Here is an 18,488-nt window from a genome sequence, read left to right as displayed (position 1 = left end):
CGTTTTGTGCTTGAGCGCCACCAAGTTGTGTTTTACTGTAACTTCAGCAGCTCCAGGCATGTGAACAAAAGTGCCAATCTCTTGACGCGGCGCGTCAAACCAAAAAAACAAACCCGAGGCGTTTTTTTTTTTTTTTTTTAAATGACACTTTTATGCCTGCCGTTTTTCATGTCTGTGTGCACACTCACATTGGCGCCCTTTGTTTAGTCACAAGGCGTTAAATAATATTGTGCGATAATCGCGCACAATATTAGTCCCTGTGTGTACAGGCCTTTACAGTGTACCTAACTGAGCAACAATTATAGGTATACAATAATAACATGCTCCAAATAACCAGTGCTCCACTGAAACTATCATAATTACAATTCAAGGAGTTACTTGTCATTTCCACAAATTAACAGGATGACGGATGACGGAACACAACATAGCCCACAACATAGCCCCGGAGCTGAAGCAAGTCTGACCAGGGGTGTGAGCTGTCATCGTGTACATCGCCGTGAGAGGCCTCTTGGAGTTTGATGGGATGGAAGCAAGCCCCACCCTCTCTCCCGCCACTGAAAGCGAGCACCGGCTGGACTTGCTAGACAGTTTAATGGAGTTTGGTGAGATCAATTCCGTATTTCCCTGGAATTCTTCTAAATCTGAACCCGTATCTGAATCTTCTTCATCAGTCCTGTTATCCACACCCAGCCTCCCTTTCTCACCACCTCTACTAACTGCCATCAAGGACACTCTGTTTTTTGGGGGGTTTTGTGCCACGCTTCATTTCCAGACCACCGCCAAGCCTACCGTCATCATCGTCTCCCATCAGTCCTGCCGTGTCACCACATCCTCCTCTCAGTGGTGAGCCTACACCATGGTCCTGCTGGGAGCCTACTCCTCCTGGCCGTTACGAGCCCATGGCTCTGCCTCCAGCCTCGTCATGCTCTGTCCCGCCTTGACCCATCGACCTGGCTCCTGCATCTACACTATTCCTCCCCTCGACTCCGGTGTCGACCATCCTCGCCGGACTCCCTTGGACTGTCAGCTCCCCTTGGTCCAGACATCGGCAAGCCTCAGCTGCCTTCTCTCAAGCTGCCTTCATCTTCCTTCCACGGTGTGAGGTCACGCCTTCTCGGGGGTCCTCTTATGTGTTTGTGCACATATTGTTGAATACTTTATTGAACAGCAACAATCAACACGAAGTGTTCAAAAGGATAAAAACACAAAAAGCCCATAGGCTCATTTCCATTGTGGTCCTTAAGATGGAAGATGAGTAACAGTACATATACTAACAACATTTAGGACAATGAAGAAAGGGAGCATAAAAAATAAATAAATAAAAAATAAATAAATAAATAAATAAATAAAAAAACACAAATATAAATACACAAATTCCCAAAAGACAGGCAGACACACAAGTAGTCAAAACAATAATTCCTACTACCTCAAGGGTTTCTATTTCCTTACTTTTTCTATTTTTTCTCTCTTTATAAGTTTAATAACCAATTTTTTATTGAAGATTTAAAATGATAATAGGAAGTGCTCAGCAGTTTAAGGTTTAAAGGTAAACCATTCCACAAGACAGCTGCAGAGTATAGGAAAGAGTACTTTCCCACACAGCTCTTAAAGCGGCAGGGCCTGTAATCTGTGGAACTCCCCCTGGTGCAATAATTGTGCGTATCACTAATTTTTGAAAAGTAATCACATAAATACTTGGGTGCCAGATTATTTCTTATCTTATAAACTAAACACAGTTTAAGTTGAGAAACCCTCTCCTCCACTCTGAGCCACCCAAGACTTGAGAAATGGTCAGGAAGAAGATGAGTTCTAGGGTGTAATTTAAGGATCACTCTGATTAGTTTATTTTGACAGATCTGTAGCGTGTCTTTAAGACCTTTATTTGTGCCTGTGTACCAAGATGTACAGGCATAGTCAAGATGACATTGAACAAGCGCATCAGCCAGGATCTTTAATGTTTTACTATCTAAGAGGCTAGATATTCTTGCCAGGAACTTAGTCCTTTGGCTTACCTTTAAGATAATTTTTCGAGTCATAAGCTCCCCTGACAGTTTGTTATCTAATATACAGCCCAAGTAAGTAACTGCTTCCTTGGCTGTAATTTCAACAATACCTATGACTACCCTAAAACCCATAGCCTTTTTCAGTTTATCTCTGGACCCAAAAAGAATTGATTCTGTTTTGCCAAGGTGGATAGACAACTTGTTGTCTGTTAGCCAAATACTGAGGTTAAGGAGTTCTAAACTAAGCAACCTTTCAACCTCTGATTTGTCTTTATGAGAGACTAGAATAGCTGAGTCATCTGCAAATAAAAACAAATTACAGTTTATAGCTGACGACATATCATTAACATATAATAGAAAAAAAAGAGGACCCAAAATACTCCCCTGGGGAACTCCGCAAGTTAATTTAAGTGAAGAGGACAAGGACCCTTCTACATCTACCACCTGTTCTCTGCCCACCAGGTATGACCTCACCCACTGAAGAGATGCAGGAGAAAATCCTAGGGCTTTTAGTTTGTTCAAAAGGACATCATACTGAACCGTATCAAAGGCCTTTTGAAGGTCTATTAACACCATACCACAATAATTTCCCTTTTCTACCTCTTTCCTAATAAAGTCTGTAAGATATAGCAGACAGGTATCAGTGGAATGGGCCTTTCTAAAACCTGATTGGAAGTCAAATAAAAGGTTATGTTCTGCTAAATAACTGTCTATTTGCTCATAAATGATCCTTTCCACAATTTTTGATATTGAACACAAGATAGATACAGGGCGAAAATTTCCAGGATCAGATTTGGGCCCCTTTTTATATAAAGGTATCACTCTTGCCACCTTAAAATTACTGGGGAAATGATTTTTTTCAATAGATAAATTAATAAGATAAGTTATGACAGGAGTGATTATTTCAGCAGCATCCTTAAGAAATCTGGCAGGGATGTTATCAAACCCAGTAGCCTTGGAAAGATTTAGGCCTTTGAGTTATTTTAGTACCCGCTCCTCATATAATTCCCTCCTGTTAAGTCACTCCTTGTCCGTTCTCCATCCATGTAAATGTGTGTTGCACCTGGACCTGTATTTATCAAGCCTCTGAGAATTACTCAAAAGAACACTGCTAAGAATTGACTTGAGTAAAAAAATTCTTGACTTAAAGCTGCGCTTAACTTAGTTATCACGCATCGTAATTTAAGTGAAGTAAAGGACTAAATCTTAAATGTGTCAGACTTATGATTAACGACACTTTGCTGTGCCACAAATGGGGTTTTGGATGATGACATAGGCATGGACCAATCTCTGAATTTTCTCAGATAAATTCACATTGAATGGTAAAATTCCTAAGAGTTTACATTCAACACATTTGACAATAAAGAATTTTCAAAAGAATACATTATGATATACACATTGGAAAGGAAAGATAAACATGTTTTCCACCATGTTTTAATTGCAAATTTTAAACTGGTGTGCTGTTAACTGACCTATGTAGCCTAGGTTTTAAGATATAATCAGCCACCATGGAATCCGAAAGAAAACCGAACTAGCTCAAGGAAGAAGCGCTACTATTTGCTGAATTAGTCTAACAATTCAGCCTAACATTAATCAGTGCTGACAAAGATGATGCCTGCTCTGTCCAAAGATACAGTTTGATTAACTGCTCATTGTTAAATATTTCAAAAACCTTCTTACTCCCCTGAAAGATTTGCGTACGTCTCTGTCTCTTCAGAGCCATCACAAGCCCCTACTGGCAACTCCTAATCACTTGAGAGACCTATTGAGTTGTCTTAAAAAACTGAGAGAGTAAGACTGATTCCTAGCTTTAAGAAATTTGATAACTTGCTTTTATACTTAAGTTTGAAAGTAGGAGTAAATTTCATGAATTCTCAGCACTTAAAGGATTAGTTTACTTTCAAATAAAATTTCCCTGATAATTTACTCACCCCCATGTCATCCAAGATGTCCATGTCCTTTTTTCTTCAGTTGAAAAGAAATTAAGATTTTTGATGAAAACATTCCAGGATTATTCTCCTTATAGTGGACTTCAATGGCCTCCAAACAGTTGAAGGTCAAAATTACAGTTTCAGTGCAGCTTCAAAGGGCTTTAAACGATACCAGACGAGGAGTAAGGGTCTTATCTAGCGAAACGATCGTTCATTTTTAAAAAAAAACATAAATGTATATGCTTTATATAAACAATGATCGCCTTCCAAGTGCTTCCGCCAAAACTTACGGAACAAACGCAGTGCCAGTTAAATTTTTTCTGTAAGTAGAATAGGGAAGGTGTAGGACATGCATTGTAAGCTTTTTGAAGAATACGAAAGTACGGTAGCACTTAGAAGGCGATCATTTGTTTATATAAAGCATATACATTTCCATTTTTTTGTTTTTTTGGAAATGACAAATCGTTTCGCTAGATAAGACCCTTATTCCTCGTCTGGTATCGTTTAAAGCCCTTTGAAGCTGCACTGAAAGTGTAATCCCCTGTGTATACTGTCTCGTTTTAATGCATTTCTCTCTCACACTGTTCTGTTCAAGTATGGGTGCCATCATATATTTATTCTCATGATGTATAGTACTAATGTAAAAATATGTTTATGGTTATATTAATTCCACAGATGCGTCAGTGATGCAGTGGACAACTGTGAGGATGATCACATCCACATGCCCCTGAACTGTGATGCAGAAACGCAATAGGAGGAACCATCTGTCTCTGACCACAACTACACTTCAAAATCACTACTCAATCTGAAGCCACCTACATCTGATATAAGAACACAATGCGTTGAGCCGGCGCCATTGTACACATCTCTGCTGAGAAACAACCACCATTCATTCAGTCGCCGAGCACCTTACCAATACATACACCAACAAGCTACACACTTGGGTTCAGCTCCTGATGACTCAGATGGAGCGGCGTCTTAATTTATTGGAGGGTTATCTTGCTAAAAGTTTTGGTGTTTCAAAGCCTGGTGTTGTGATAAATTCAAAACTGCAAATTCAGGCTTCTTGGAATACCTTCTTCCAGGCGATGAAGTAATTGCAGACAGAGGCTTCACCATTACCGATCTCCTCTATGAAAAGAAGATGAAACTTGTCTTTCCAGCATTCAACAAGAGAGGCATGCAACTCTCAGAAGACACCACCGACACTATGCGCATTGCCAATGTACGCGTCCATGTTGAGCGGGTGATATGACAATGAAAAACTTCAAAATCCTTTCTTACAACAGTTCCAATTAACCTCACCCCTAAAATTGATCAAATTTAGAGAATTTGCCCTGTGTAACCTTCTAAGCAATATAATTTCTGATGTAGAGGAGGAATAAGTGTTGATTTGTAGGTGCGTTCCACGTCTGTCTGTGCTGTGGTTTTGATATAAATAATCAGTGTAAATAGTGTATGTAGTTATTTTTATAAACCTTTACGATGTGACCAGATGTAAATTATTTCTATAAAACTTTACAATATGATCAGTTGTGAAGTGTTTTTTTTTTTTTTTCAATGTGGCCAGATTTTAGCTGTCAGTATATGTTTTAATAAAACCATATAATGTGAGCTCTTAAAGGAACATTCCACTTTTTTTGAAAATAGGCTCATTTTCCAACTCCCCTAGAGTTAAACAGTTGAGTTTTACCGTTTTCGAATCCATTCAGCCGATCTCCGGTTCTGGCGGTACCACTTTTAGCATAGCTTAGCATAGTTCATTGAATCTGATTAGACCGTTAGCATCGCGCTTAAAAATGACCAAAGAGTTTTGATATTTTTCCTATTTAAAACTTGACTCTTCTGTAGTTAAATCGTGTACTAAGAACGACGAAAAATGAAAAGTTGTGATTTTCTAGGCTGATATGGCTAGGAACTATACTCTCATTCAGGCGTAATAATCAAGGAACTTTGCTGCCGTATCATGCCTGCAGCAGGCGCAATGATATTACGCAGCGTCTCTCACATACGTCTCCATGGTTGCAAGGCACGTTCCCTGTGCAAGCAGGGGCTCACGGGCGCTGCGTAATATCATTGCACTGCTGCAGCCATGGAACGGCAGCAAAGTTCCTTGATTATTAAGCCTGAATGAGAGTATAGTTCCTAGCCATATCAGCCTAGAAAATCGCAACTTTTTTATTTTCCGTCGGTCTTAGTACACGATTTAACTACAGAAGAGTCAAGTTTTAAATAGGACAAATATCAAAACTCTTTAGTCATTTTTAAGCGCGATGCTAACGGTCAAATCAGATTCAATGAACTATGCAAAGCTATGCTAAAAGTGGTACTGCCAGAACCGGAGATCGGCTGAATGGATTCGAAAACGGTAAAACTCAACTGTTTAACTCTAGGGGAGTTGGAAAATGAGCCTATTTTCAAAAAAAGTGGAGTGTTCCTTTAAAGGAATTAAAGTCTTCTGATTTAAATGGAATATGTCAAGTTTGCAAATTAATTCTATCTTGGTTTATTGCATATGAACATTAAATGGTGAAATATTACCTCTACATGAAGGTCAGTAAAAGGTGTCTCTAGCTTCCTGATGACAACAAACACTCTTACAACTGATTTTATCACAACTTATATTAAATTATACATTTTCTAAAATACAAATCACAAAGTTATCTCTTGTCATATAAAGTTTTCTCCATGCTCCCAATTTAAAACATTTACGGCATTAACGTTATTTGTCATTTCGCTAAAGTTATAGGTCACTATAAACAATCTTCTAACTACTGATCTAGCTACCGGATGTGCCGCCTCAGTTGAGCGGAAGTCGGATGACAAAATGTTTTAAATTGGGAGCGATCAGATGGTCTCATATCGTCATTGTTAACGTGGGTAGACGATATAAAAAAAGTGGCCAGGGGTAACCAACGGGACTGTCAAGAGTTGGAGCAACATGTAGAGGGTGTTGGTGAAGAAGACTGGAATTATTTTAAATCATTTTTGGTAAACGAGATAACTTTGTGATTTGTATTTTAGAAAATGTATAATTAAATATAAGAGTGAAGTATTAAAAGTGAGCGTGGCGGAATAAGGTAAATAGTTACTATAGAGACAGCGACACGCGTCATAATCTGAAAACCACGCCCACCGGAGGGAACAGAACAATTTCTAAAAGCTGCTATGTGACAAGGTGTGCAGCAAACAAGCTATTTTACGGTTTTTACGGCTCGGTAGCTTATAAAAAAACTTAGTTCTGGGTTTTTTTAGCTTGTTTGCTGCACACCTTGTCACATAGCAGCTTTTAGACCTTGTTCTGTTTTTTTTTTTATATAAGTCCGAAATGACAAGAAGGCAGCATCACGCAATAAAAAGTCAATGGAGACAGTTGGATTGTTTAGTTAGATTGTGATCAGGATATATAACTATATATAACTAATTCTTGTCACACAAAGTTCCTCCTATCTTGTTTAGCTGTTTTTTTTTTTTTTTTGTTTGTTTTTTTTGACAGTGGTGTCTAGAAAATAGCGTAATACATCCTGTGCATCATACCAGGCTCAGTTTCCAGCAAAATGTTTGTTGTGAGAGCTTTTAACCAGCGCAAGGTGATGTGGTATTTATTTTGTCTACTCATTATATGTATTGTATTTTATGTGTTTATATCCTCGGGAGCATATCATGTGGACGCAAGAGAAAAAAAAAATGCCTGCTGGTGAGTCACCTTTATTTTATTATTTAGGCTGGATAAGTTTATTTATTTAATTATTGTTATGCTCTTTCTTAAATGTTAATTTTTTCATACTCTAAGTCAATGATTTATTTATTTAATGGAGTTCATGTCCTATAAGATCTATATCAGGATGCCAGATAATTTAGAAACAGTTTGAAAAGAAAGATAAACTGAGGGATGTAAAATGAGCATTTGCTCATTTTATTCATTTTTGTTTCACATAGGCTACACACCAATTATGTTATGTAAAGTCTGAGTTGAATAAAAAGATTTCAAAACTTTTGGTGAAGAAAATGTATTACTTTTGGTTGGGTTAAAAGAAAATAAATTATTATTATCATCCCCATTAAATAATATATTTGGTAACACTTTACAAGGTTCATTAGTTAACATTAGTTAATACATTAGTTAACATGAACTAATAATAAACTACTTCTACTACAGCATTTATTAATATTTGTTAATGCTAATTTCTAATGTTAATTTCTAATCATTTACTAAAACATTATTAAAACCAAGAATTGTATTTGTTAACATTAGTTAATGCACTGTGAACTAACATAAACAATGAACAACAGTATTTTATTAACTAAGATCAACAAAGATTACCAAATACAGTAACAAATGTATTACTCATGGTTAGTTACATTTTAGTTAATAAATTATTAAAATATCAATTATTTTAGAAGTATTGATCTTTTTAACAGTATTTAGCATTATTACAGCATCTTCTGTATTGAAAAAAAATAAAACTTGTTATGGCGCCACCCAGGGGACATTTCACCTTCAAACTGTAGTGGTTTATAGATGACTTTAGTTAAAGATGGCTTTAGCATGTACTGGAATGTACTCACCATCCAAAATATTGTTAAAGAAAATAAATGGAAACATTTGCAAATTTCATTGCTATTTCATACATTTGAAAATCATGAAAAGGGTCAGTCTTGGCTCTGTGAATCCAGTATGTGAACCTTTCAAATTTTGAGGCATTTACATACTTTTGCTTTGTACATTTTTGCTTCCTCAAGGGCCTGCAAAAACAAATGTAAATAAAGATATCAACAAGAGGATAGAAAACGAACCTCCTGAGGCACAGGAGATTGAGGTAAGATTTTTGACTTGTAGGTTTGTCATCATCATGATTTATGTACAATACCTGAACCAGAGTCAAGACCATTTTTGTCCCATTTCCCTGATTTAAAATAAATATTTTCTTTTTCCTGTGACTTTCCTAAAAAAAGATTGCTGATGACCAACAGTCAATCAAAACACATCAGGTGTGTATAAGATTACATTTATTAAGTGAATTGTGATTTAAATTTGAAATACAGAATTCTGAATTATTTTTCAAATAATCTGTTAAATTAAAAAAAAAAAAAAAAAAAAAAGTTTTCTTGATAAAGTAAGCAACCATAAGATGGTGACATACTTTCTTTTAATCCAAAACAACTATTTGTATAAAATCCTCAATATCGTTTTAACAAAGCTATCAGTTGTTTTATCTGAATCAAACATTAAAGTTGCCCAAGAATGCTTTTTCATAAGATGTAGTATAAGTCTAAGGTGTCTCCTGAATGTGTCTGTGAAGTTTCAGCATAATACCCCATAGATTTTTTTTAATTAATTTTTTTAACTGCCTATTTTGGGGCATCATTAACAATGCACTGATTTACACTCGGCGCCGCCCCCTTAAATCGCGTGCTCCCTGCCACATGAGCCGTCGACTATATTACAGCGCATTTACAAAGTTCACACAGATAATATAACCCTCAAATGGATACAAGATGTTCGTCATGCATGCTGTATGCATGCTTCGAATTATGTGAGTAAAGTATTTATTTGGATGTTAAAGTTTTATTCTGAGTGAATTTGAGGCAGTGCTCCGTGGCTAACGGCTAATGCTACACTGTTGGAGAGATTTATAAAGAATGAAGTTGTGTTTATGCATTATACAGACTGCAAGTGTTTAAAAAATGAAAATAGCGACGGCTTTACTTTAACCACATTTAACAGTACATTAGCAACATGCTAACGAAACATTTAGAAAGACAATTTACAAATATCAGTAAAAATATCATGCTATCATGGATTATGTTATTATTGCTCCATCTGCCATTTTTCGCTGTTGTTTTTGCTTACCTAGTCTGATGATTCGGCTGTATGCAGCTCCAGACATTAACCAGGGTTGCCAACTTTGGGACTTTGGCTGGAGTGAGACTTTGTAAAAAATTCTGTTTGCGCGTGTGCGGAGAAAATGTTTGGTAACCCTAATTTAAAAATCAATGTCAGTCCATGTTTTAGTATCATTGGGGTGAAATAATTTATTTTATTTTTTGTCAGTTTTGTTACCTGACAGGGGCGGAGCCAGACATTGTAAACATTAGGGGCTTATTCCAAATCTATAGTTGTCCAAAGACATTTAAATTTTATATTAATAGCTTTAATGACACGAAAGGAGCTTTTGTTGTCGTATGAAAATGTACATTATTTGACACTGTAATTTGTAAAAGTAAAATTTTGTACATTTTAAAAGAAAATTTTGTACATTTTAAGGTTAAATGCATCAATCTGGTGCACTCTGGAAACTCAAAATTAAGAGCTTCAACCCATGTACAGTGTGCAAATTGAACAAAGAAACAGCATTGACTTGTACCTGGACATTAAAAAGGGTTCAAACATTTTTTTTTTTTTTTTTTTACAATACTTTTGTACTCATTTCTTTTTAAAAGATATCCTTGAGCTTTTATTTTGATCACCAGATCACCAGCTGATCGCGTGCACAAATGCGCGCTCTTCTCTTTAAAACACGCAGCACAGACAGACTGTATATATACTTAATCGCTGTCTTTTGCTGTTTTATAAAGGCACAACGCCATATCACAGTTTCGATTTTAGTTCGTTGGCAAAGTATGTTTTAAATTTTCAGTTCATTATGAAACGGTGGCGGCAGCAGAGGGTCATTAATGGAAAACACTGAATGAATGTATAGCGATAAATGTGCTAAAGTTGTCATATCGGTTGTTATATAACAAAACGTATATAACGTACTCGGTTACTTACGTAACCTCGGTTCCCTGAGAGATAAGGGAACGAGTATTGCGTTGCAAACGCTATGAGAAAACTCCTTTTCTCGAGAAAATAACGGCAATGGTGTGTAAAGCAGAAGCAGCCTGGCCAGCGGCGGAGTGTGCACGATCCGGGAGTGCTAAAAACGTTCTGTGCTTGACGCTTTGGCCGCTCTGTATATTGAGTGCGCACGCGCGCGGCCGGGGCTCTCTCTCACTTCTCACACGCAACTGACGTATCAGGTACAAGGTTTTCAGCCAATCAACGATCAGAGAATACTGCAGTGAGAACGTTGTAGGGAGATGTAACAGCTGTGGGCCTTAAACTCCTCTCCTGTCATTAATACGCTGTGGTCTAGTCATCAACAGAATGTAACGGATTGAGAGGGGAGAAGAATGGATTTTGGCGTGACATTTCTTGCGTGTGCGTGAGAGCGTGAGATTGATGCTGAAAGCGTGAGTGTCACGCCAGATGCGTGAGAGTTGGCAACCCTGCATTATGCAAATACTGGGGCGTACACCCCGACTGTTACGTAACAGTTGGTGTTATGTTGAGATTCGCCTGTTCTTCGGAGGTCGTTTAAACAAACAAGATTTATATAAGAAGGAGGAAACAATGGGGTTTGAGACTCACTGTATGTCTTTTCCATGTACTGAACTCTTGTTATTTAACTATGCCATGGTAAATTCAATTTTTGAATCTAGGGCACCTTTAATTGTATGCTACACCCTTTATCCCTTTATGAGTAAAAATATCAAACATTTCACTATTATTACTTTTGAAAGTTAATTATGGGTATAGGGGTGAGAAAAAGTGCTCAGTTTGTAATTGTACATTGTAAATAGGGCTGTTCAACGATAACCGTGGTTATCGTGTACAAAATAAGAGTCTGTGTTTAAGTAATATATGTGGGTTTGTTTTGTGTATAATTATTATGTATATATAAATATACACACATACATGTATATATTTAAGAAAAATACCTTATATTTCAATACAAATATTTACATTTATATATAATTTAAATGTATAAAAATATAAATATATTTATATATTTATACATAAATGCTTATATTTCTTAAATATATACATGTATGTGTGTATTTATATAAACATAATAATTATACACAAAACAAACACACATATATTACGTAAACACAGACTCTTATTTTGTAAACGATAACCACGGTTCCCATTCAGTCGGTCACGTTCGACGTACGCCAGACAGACTGATGAATAGGAATCTCGCTAGAGAGGCCAATCTACTTCGAGTGTAACTACAACGAGCCAATGCACATTGGCATGCAATCATATGCATCAGCTGCTCGCTTCGCAGCGCGGGTATATAATGAGCAGCAGGTGCGTTGCATCTTCAGCTTTTCGCATCGGAGCCAAACCGTCTGTAACAAACAGTGGTGTCTACGAGCGAGTGTTTGTCTTCAACTAGTCAGCTTTTTTGGAAAATCTGTTTTTTGTGTTGGTGCAGGCAGTCAGCACTGCAGCGGGACCGATCTCTCTTCTTTATTTTCTCTTTTCTTTTGTTTTGCCTTTTTGAGAGCGCAAAGCCTCAGTTGTAAAAAGCCGTTCTCACGGCTGGTAAACGGTGCAGAGGGCGGCTACAAGGAGAGAGTGCACACGACAGGCTGCACTATCCCCTGTCTGTGCTGCAGCGGTCATTCCCCTGTGTGCTTCGGCACCTAAAAGATTAGTCCCTAAAAGAACTTACACAAGTAGATTTGTGTCTTTTTAAAGATGACATTCTACCTGTGTGCTTCTGGATGCAGTCGTTTCCTGTCCTCACTGACAGCCACGATCATTGTTTCACATGTCTGGGCGCGTGCTGAAGCGATGCTCGTGGGTGATTCATGTTTTCATATGAGAACATGATCACGTCGACACGCCGGTCGTGACTCTTCTTTCTCTGGGAAGCTTTAGTCCCCTCTGTTGTTGGCCAGCTGCCGATTGTGTGTAAAAACACAGCTGCGGGTCTGCCCAACACAGAGACCGTGGAGATCAGCGAGAGCAAAACTCTTGCTCCTCTGTGCGTTGTGTGCCGCCAGCGCTCGCTCGGCACTCTGGATGCGCGGTTCCCTTGCCAAATCTCCATTGTAGCGCCCTCTCTGGTGCACCAGAAGAGGTCTACTTTGCTGATATGGCTTGGGTGACATGAGGTTGAGGGGTTCCTTCGGGGAACCAACCCCCTAGGGCCCCTCCCTCTCTAGCTCATTGCAAGCTGTGCAGTTTCTGAATTTGGATTTCTGGTCCTTCTCATAGGGGAACCTAGCATTTCATTCAGAGCTCCAGCTGAGGGTCAGACGTCGACTGCAGCATCGGAGAGAGTCCTGTTTTGCTCTGGAAATGAGGGTGACACTGCCCACTGTGATGGTGTGTAACTCAGATTCAGAGTTTACAGCCATGCTTTCCCTGGTGTCCCGGATGTGCATGGAAAACTTGGCAGTATGGAGGTATTTTGGTGCCATAAATATGGAATGCCAAAACTGCCAAAATCTGCATAAGTTTTTCCTCTCTCACTACACTCTTGGATGGGGTGGCTGTACACAGACCATTCCCACCCTGCATGTGAGGCCAAGGCACTCTTTATGCATGAGGGCAGTTCTAAGCTGGGGTTGATCTGCGCTTGTTGACTAACCGTGATCAAAGTCACGGTGCAGGCCCCCAGCCAGACGATGTCCACCTCAAGGGGCGCTTCTCGACCTTGTGAGGTGCGAGAGGTTGTCTAGCTGATGCTTTCTCAACGCTCCCATCTCACGAGGTGGCCTTTTCGGTGACACTGTCGAAGACTGAGCCCAGCGGTTCTCCTCAGTTAGTAGCAGACCAGGGAGCTTCCCATGACAAACCATTGAGTTCCTCTTGGGCTGCCCCTCAGTCTGCTCATCACCAAGGGTGTCATCCCCTGCAAAAAACTCTGGCCCAGCCTGCTCTACTGTGTCCGTTGTGGGGAGATGACACCTCCCGTCTCTGCTGCTGTTTAAGCGGTTGGTGAGAAAATCACCCCTGAGACCGGCGACCCAGAGATGGGTGGGGCTGCTCTTTCCACCCCCCGGAGGAGGGCCGGGTGGTAAAACCTTTTATTGGGTTTGTTTCTGTTCCGCCAAAAAAAAGAGTAGTTCCTTCATGTCCAGGTCTGAAGAGGGCTTGGAGCGCAGTGGGAGGAGAAAAACCTCACCACTCTCATCCCCCTCTTCTGTCGCCATCAGACATCAGCGAGCAGCGGGTAAACAAAGCCTTGACTGCTCCCTCTGTCCAACTGTGGAACCAGGTAAGTGTTGCCCAGCACACTGTGACACCGCTTCGGGCCGCCTCGTAAAGAGAGCCCTCCGAGCCGCGTCCCTGTGTTCCACCTCACTGTCCCACTGTGGTCCCTTTGGTCCCGCTTGTACGGTCTCGGCGAGCCTGGTTAGCGCTCCCCAGTCCGTCTCGCTGGCTCATTTGGACCATCAGGCTCGGCTATGCGATTCAGTTCGCCCGGCGTTCCCCCAAGTTCAGGGGCGTCCTCTTCACTACAGTGAAAGATGTCTGCCCCTGTCTTGCTGTGCGGAGATCGCAGTCCTACTGGCGAAGGACGCGTTAGAGCCGGTCCCTCCAGCCGAAATGAGGTCAGGGTTCTACAGTCCCTACTTCATTGTACCCAAGAAGAGCGGTGGGTTACGACCTATCATGGAGCCTTCACAAGCTACCGTTCAAGATGCTCACGCAGAAACACATTTTCGAATGTATCCGTCCCCAGGATTGGTTTGCAGCGATCGACCTGAAGGACGCATACTTTCATGTCTCGATTCTTCTGCGACGCAGGCCATTCCTGCGTTTCGCGTTCGAAGGACGAGCATATCAGTACAGAGTCCTACCCTTCGGGCTGCCCCTGTCTCCCCGCGTCTTCACGAAAGTCATGGAGGGAGCCCTTGTTCCCATGAGAGAACAGGGTGTTCGCATCCTCAACTATCTCGACAACTGGCTCATTCTAGCAAAGTCTCGGGATCAGTTGTGCAAACACAGGGATTTTGTGCTGAGACACCTCAGTCAGTTGGGGCTTCAGGTCAACTGGGAAAAGTGCAAACTCGCCCCGGTGCAGAGGATCTCTTTTCTCTGTATGGAGTTGGATTCGGTCGAATAGATAGCGGTGTTGAACTGCCTGAATACGTTCAACAGCAGGACAGTGGTCACACTGAAATACTTTCAAAGGCTCCTGGGGCATATGGCGGCCACAGCGGCTGCAACACTGCTCGGTCTGCTTCATATGAGACCGCTTCAACACTGGCTTCACGGCCGAGTCCAGAGATGGGCGTGGCAACACGACACTCAGGAGTGTCGCCAAGCCTTCAGCCCGTGGTCGGACCCCTTGTTTCTTAGGGCAAGAGTGCCCCTAGAACAGGTGTCCCGGCATGCTGTGGTTTTCACGGATGCCTCGACCACCGGCTAGGGTGCCACGTACAACGGGCTTGCAGTTTCAGGGGTTTGGACGGGACCCCATCTGCAGTGGCACATCAACTGCCTTGAGTTGCTTGCAGTACGCCTTGCTCTGAGCCGCCTCAAAGGGCCACTACGAGGCAAGCATGTACTGGTCCGTACGGACAACACTGCGACCGTTGCGTACATCAACCGTCAAGGTGGTCTACGCTCCCGTCGCATGTCGCAACTCACCCGCCATCTCCTCCTGTGGCGTCGGTGTGCTCAACCGTGCAGCCGACGAGCTCTCACGAACTGCGCTGCCGGGAGAGTGGCGACTCCACCCCCAGGTGGTCCAGCTGATCTGGAGAGAGTTCGGAGAGGCTCAGGTAGACCTGTTTGCCTCACCAGAAACCTCTCACTGCCAGCTGTTTTACTCTCTGACCGGGGGAACACTTGGGACAGACGCACTGGCACACAGCTGGCCTCGGGGCCTGCGCAAATATGCGTTTCCCCCAGTGAGCCTACTTGCACAGACACTGTGCAAAGTCAGGGAGGACGAGGAACGGTCCTGTTAGTTGCGCCCTATTGGCCCAACCGGACCTGGTTCCCAGAACTCTCACTCCTCGCGACAGCCCCTCCCTGGCCCATTCCTCCGAGGAAAGACCTTCTTTCTCAGAGATAGGGCACTCTTTGGCACCCGCGTCCAGACCTCTGGAAACTCCATGTCTGGTCCCTGGACGGGATGCGGAGGTTCTAGGTACACCCGAGGTACTTAACACCATCACTTCGGCACGTGCACCGTCTACAAGACGTGCTTACGCCTCGAAGTGGAACTTGTTCCTCCCTCCATACCCTCTTGGGACCTTGCTCTGGTGCTTCGAGCACTTCAGATTGCTCCCTTTGAGCCCTTGCAATCAGCAGACTCAAAGATTCTGTCTCTGAAGACTTTGCTGCTGGTTGCATTGGCCTCCATCAAGAGGGTAGGGGACCTGCAGTCATTTTTCGGTCGACGAATCGTGCCTAGAGTTCTGGCCGGGTGACGGCCACGTGGTACTGAGACCCCAGCCTGGCTATGTGCCCAAGGTTCCTACCACTCCCTTCAGGGACCAGGTATTGAGCCTGAAAGCGCTGCCCTCGGAGGAGGCAGCCCTGGCTTTGCCCTGTCCAGTTCGCGCCTTGTGACTGTACATAGACAGAACTCAAAGCTTCAGGACCTCAGACCAGCTCTTTGTCTGTTACGGAGGCCAGCAGAAGGGAAAGGCTGTCTCCAAGCAGAGGATGGCCCACTGGATAGTGGATGCCATCGCCCTGGCTTACCAAGCCCAGGGCGTGCCCTGCCTACTCAGGTTGCATGCTCACTCCATGAGAGGTATAGCATCCTCCTGGGCGCTGGCTCGTGGCGCCTCGCTAACAGACATTTGTTGAGCTGCGGGCTGGGTGACACCTAACACGTTCGCTAGATACTATAGCCTTCGTGTCGAGCCGGTCTCCTCCCTGTTGAGTCCTCCGGTTACGCTTTGGCAGCCGACGTGGCGGAGCGTCTGGCGCCAGGCCTATACTCCGTTGCATCCTTGAGAACCGGATTCAGGCTGGGTTCCATATGTGTGACCCTACGGGGATCCCATATGTTTTTTTCCACGGTTGCTCCTAAACAAAGCCTGTGTCTTTCCCTCTGGGAGAACCCATCTCTCATCGAGTTGAAGTCACCCCAGTTCTTCCATATGTTGTACAACCTACAAGGTTAGTCCATATGTTCTCCTCCACATAACTCCTTCGGGGAAGGATGTGGCTTCCGCAGCGTTCCTTTTCTAACGAAAGGTTACACTTTCCCAGTGTTATCCAATAGTCTCACTGAATGGGTTTGGGAACAGCAGTGATCGACCCTCTCTGTGTTAGCCCTGTCCCACCGTCCTCAGGCAAGGGGGTTCAGGTGGCTTACACAGAGCGCTGGAAGAGGGCAGCTCCTGTGGCGCTTTGGTAGGGATTCCTATTCGTCGGTCTGTCCGACGTATGTCGAACGTGACCGACTGAATGGGAACGTCTCAGTTACAAAGGTAACCCTCATTCCCTGAAGGACGGGAACGGAGACGTACGTCCCGTCGCCACAGTCGTTGTCCTGCTGATGCTGCTGCTCATTATATACCCGTGCTGTGAGGCGAGCAGCTGATGCATATGATTGCATGCCAATGTGCATTGGCTCGTAGTAGTTACACTCGAAGTAGATTGGCCTCTCTAGCGAGATTCCTATTCGTCGGCCTGTCCGACGTACATCTCCGTTCCCTCCTTCAGGAAACGAGGATTACCTTTGTAACCGTGATGTTATCGTTGAACCACCCTAATTGTAAATAAAGTAAATAAGCAGGTCAATAAAAGGTGAATGAAAGGAACAACTGTATACACAGATTAAAGATTAGATTAGTTTCAGAAAGATCTCATATTGCAGAAAAAATATAATTAACAGTTCAATTCTGCAGCAAAATGTGTGCTTGTGATTGGTGGGGGGTATGAGTCATCTCAGTGACTCGATTCTTTTAAACCAGTTCGATGAAAAGATTAATTTAAATTGGTTCACTGACCCACTAATATGTAATTGTCATTGATACACCAGGCTCCACCGTCACTCCCTCACAATATCGCCTGAGTACTGAGCACCTGCACATGTCTGGTCAATGACTTTGGACTACTTACCTGAACGCTTACCTCTAGTGATTCTCAGACAATTTCCTACCGGCTCCGTGAGTCTCCATTTCTCCAGCGATCCCTCTTCCTCACCTCCTTGGATCTTTTACGGAAGTGTGTGCTCCCCACTGTCACCTGTCATGAATCCACAAGGTCTAACACCACCTGTAACAAAATAAAAGACTCCATTCTGTTCTCATTTTCATCTGTTGATAAGAGTTTACTTAGCTGCCTGTCCAATGCTGCAAATAAAACCTGTGTTATTCTCACCATATTGCTGTCTTCAAACCTGGTATTTTGTGATTGCAACACGAGTTTAAGAGCTTCCCTTTCCAAGAGCTTGTAGATTCTCTTCGCCTTGTTCTTACCACCACCACTTCCATCACCACACCCAACACTTCTTCTCCTGCCTAGTATGCTGCCAGTCCCATGACCAACCCAGTGCTCTGGGTTGACAGAGGACTGCAATGGATTTCTGCTTCAGTGTTCATTGGTCCTGATGCAGCCGCATCGCTTTCCCACTGAGCAAACCAAGATACCCTTTGTCATTTCTTTGCTGACGGGGCGAGTGCTACAATGGGCAGAGACAATTTAGCAGGAAGCAGTCCGGTTACACAATCTCTGGACAGTTTTGTGGTCCATTTCTGGGAAGTGTTTGGTTAACCACCTAGTGATTCATCAGTCGGT

The sequence above is a fragment of the Chanodichthys erythropterus genome, chromosome 8, assembly GCF_024489055.1.
Source record: "Chanodichthys erythropterus isolate Z2021 chromosome 8, ASM2448905v1, whole genome shotgun sequence".
In the NCBI taxonomy this organism is placed as follows: Eukaryota; Metazoa; Chordata; class Actinopteri; order Cypriniformes; family Xenocyprididae; genus Chanodichthys; species Chanodichthys erythropterus.
The sequence above is the reverse complement of the archived record's forward strand: the minus strand, read 5'-3'. Positions refer to the sequence as shown.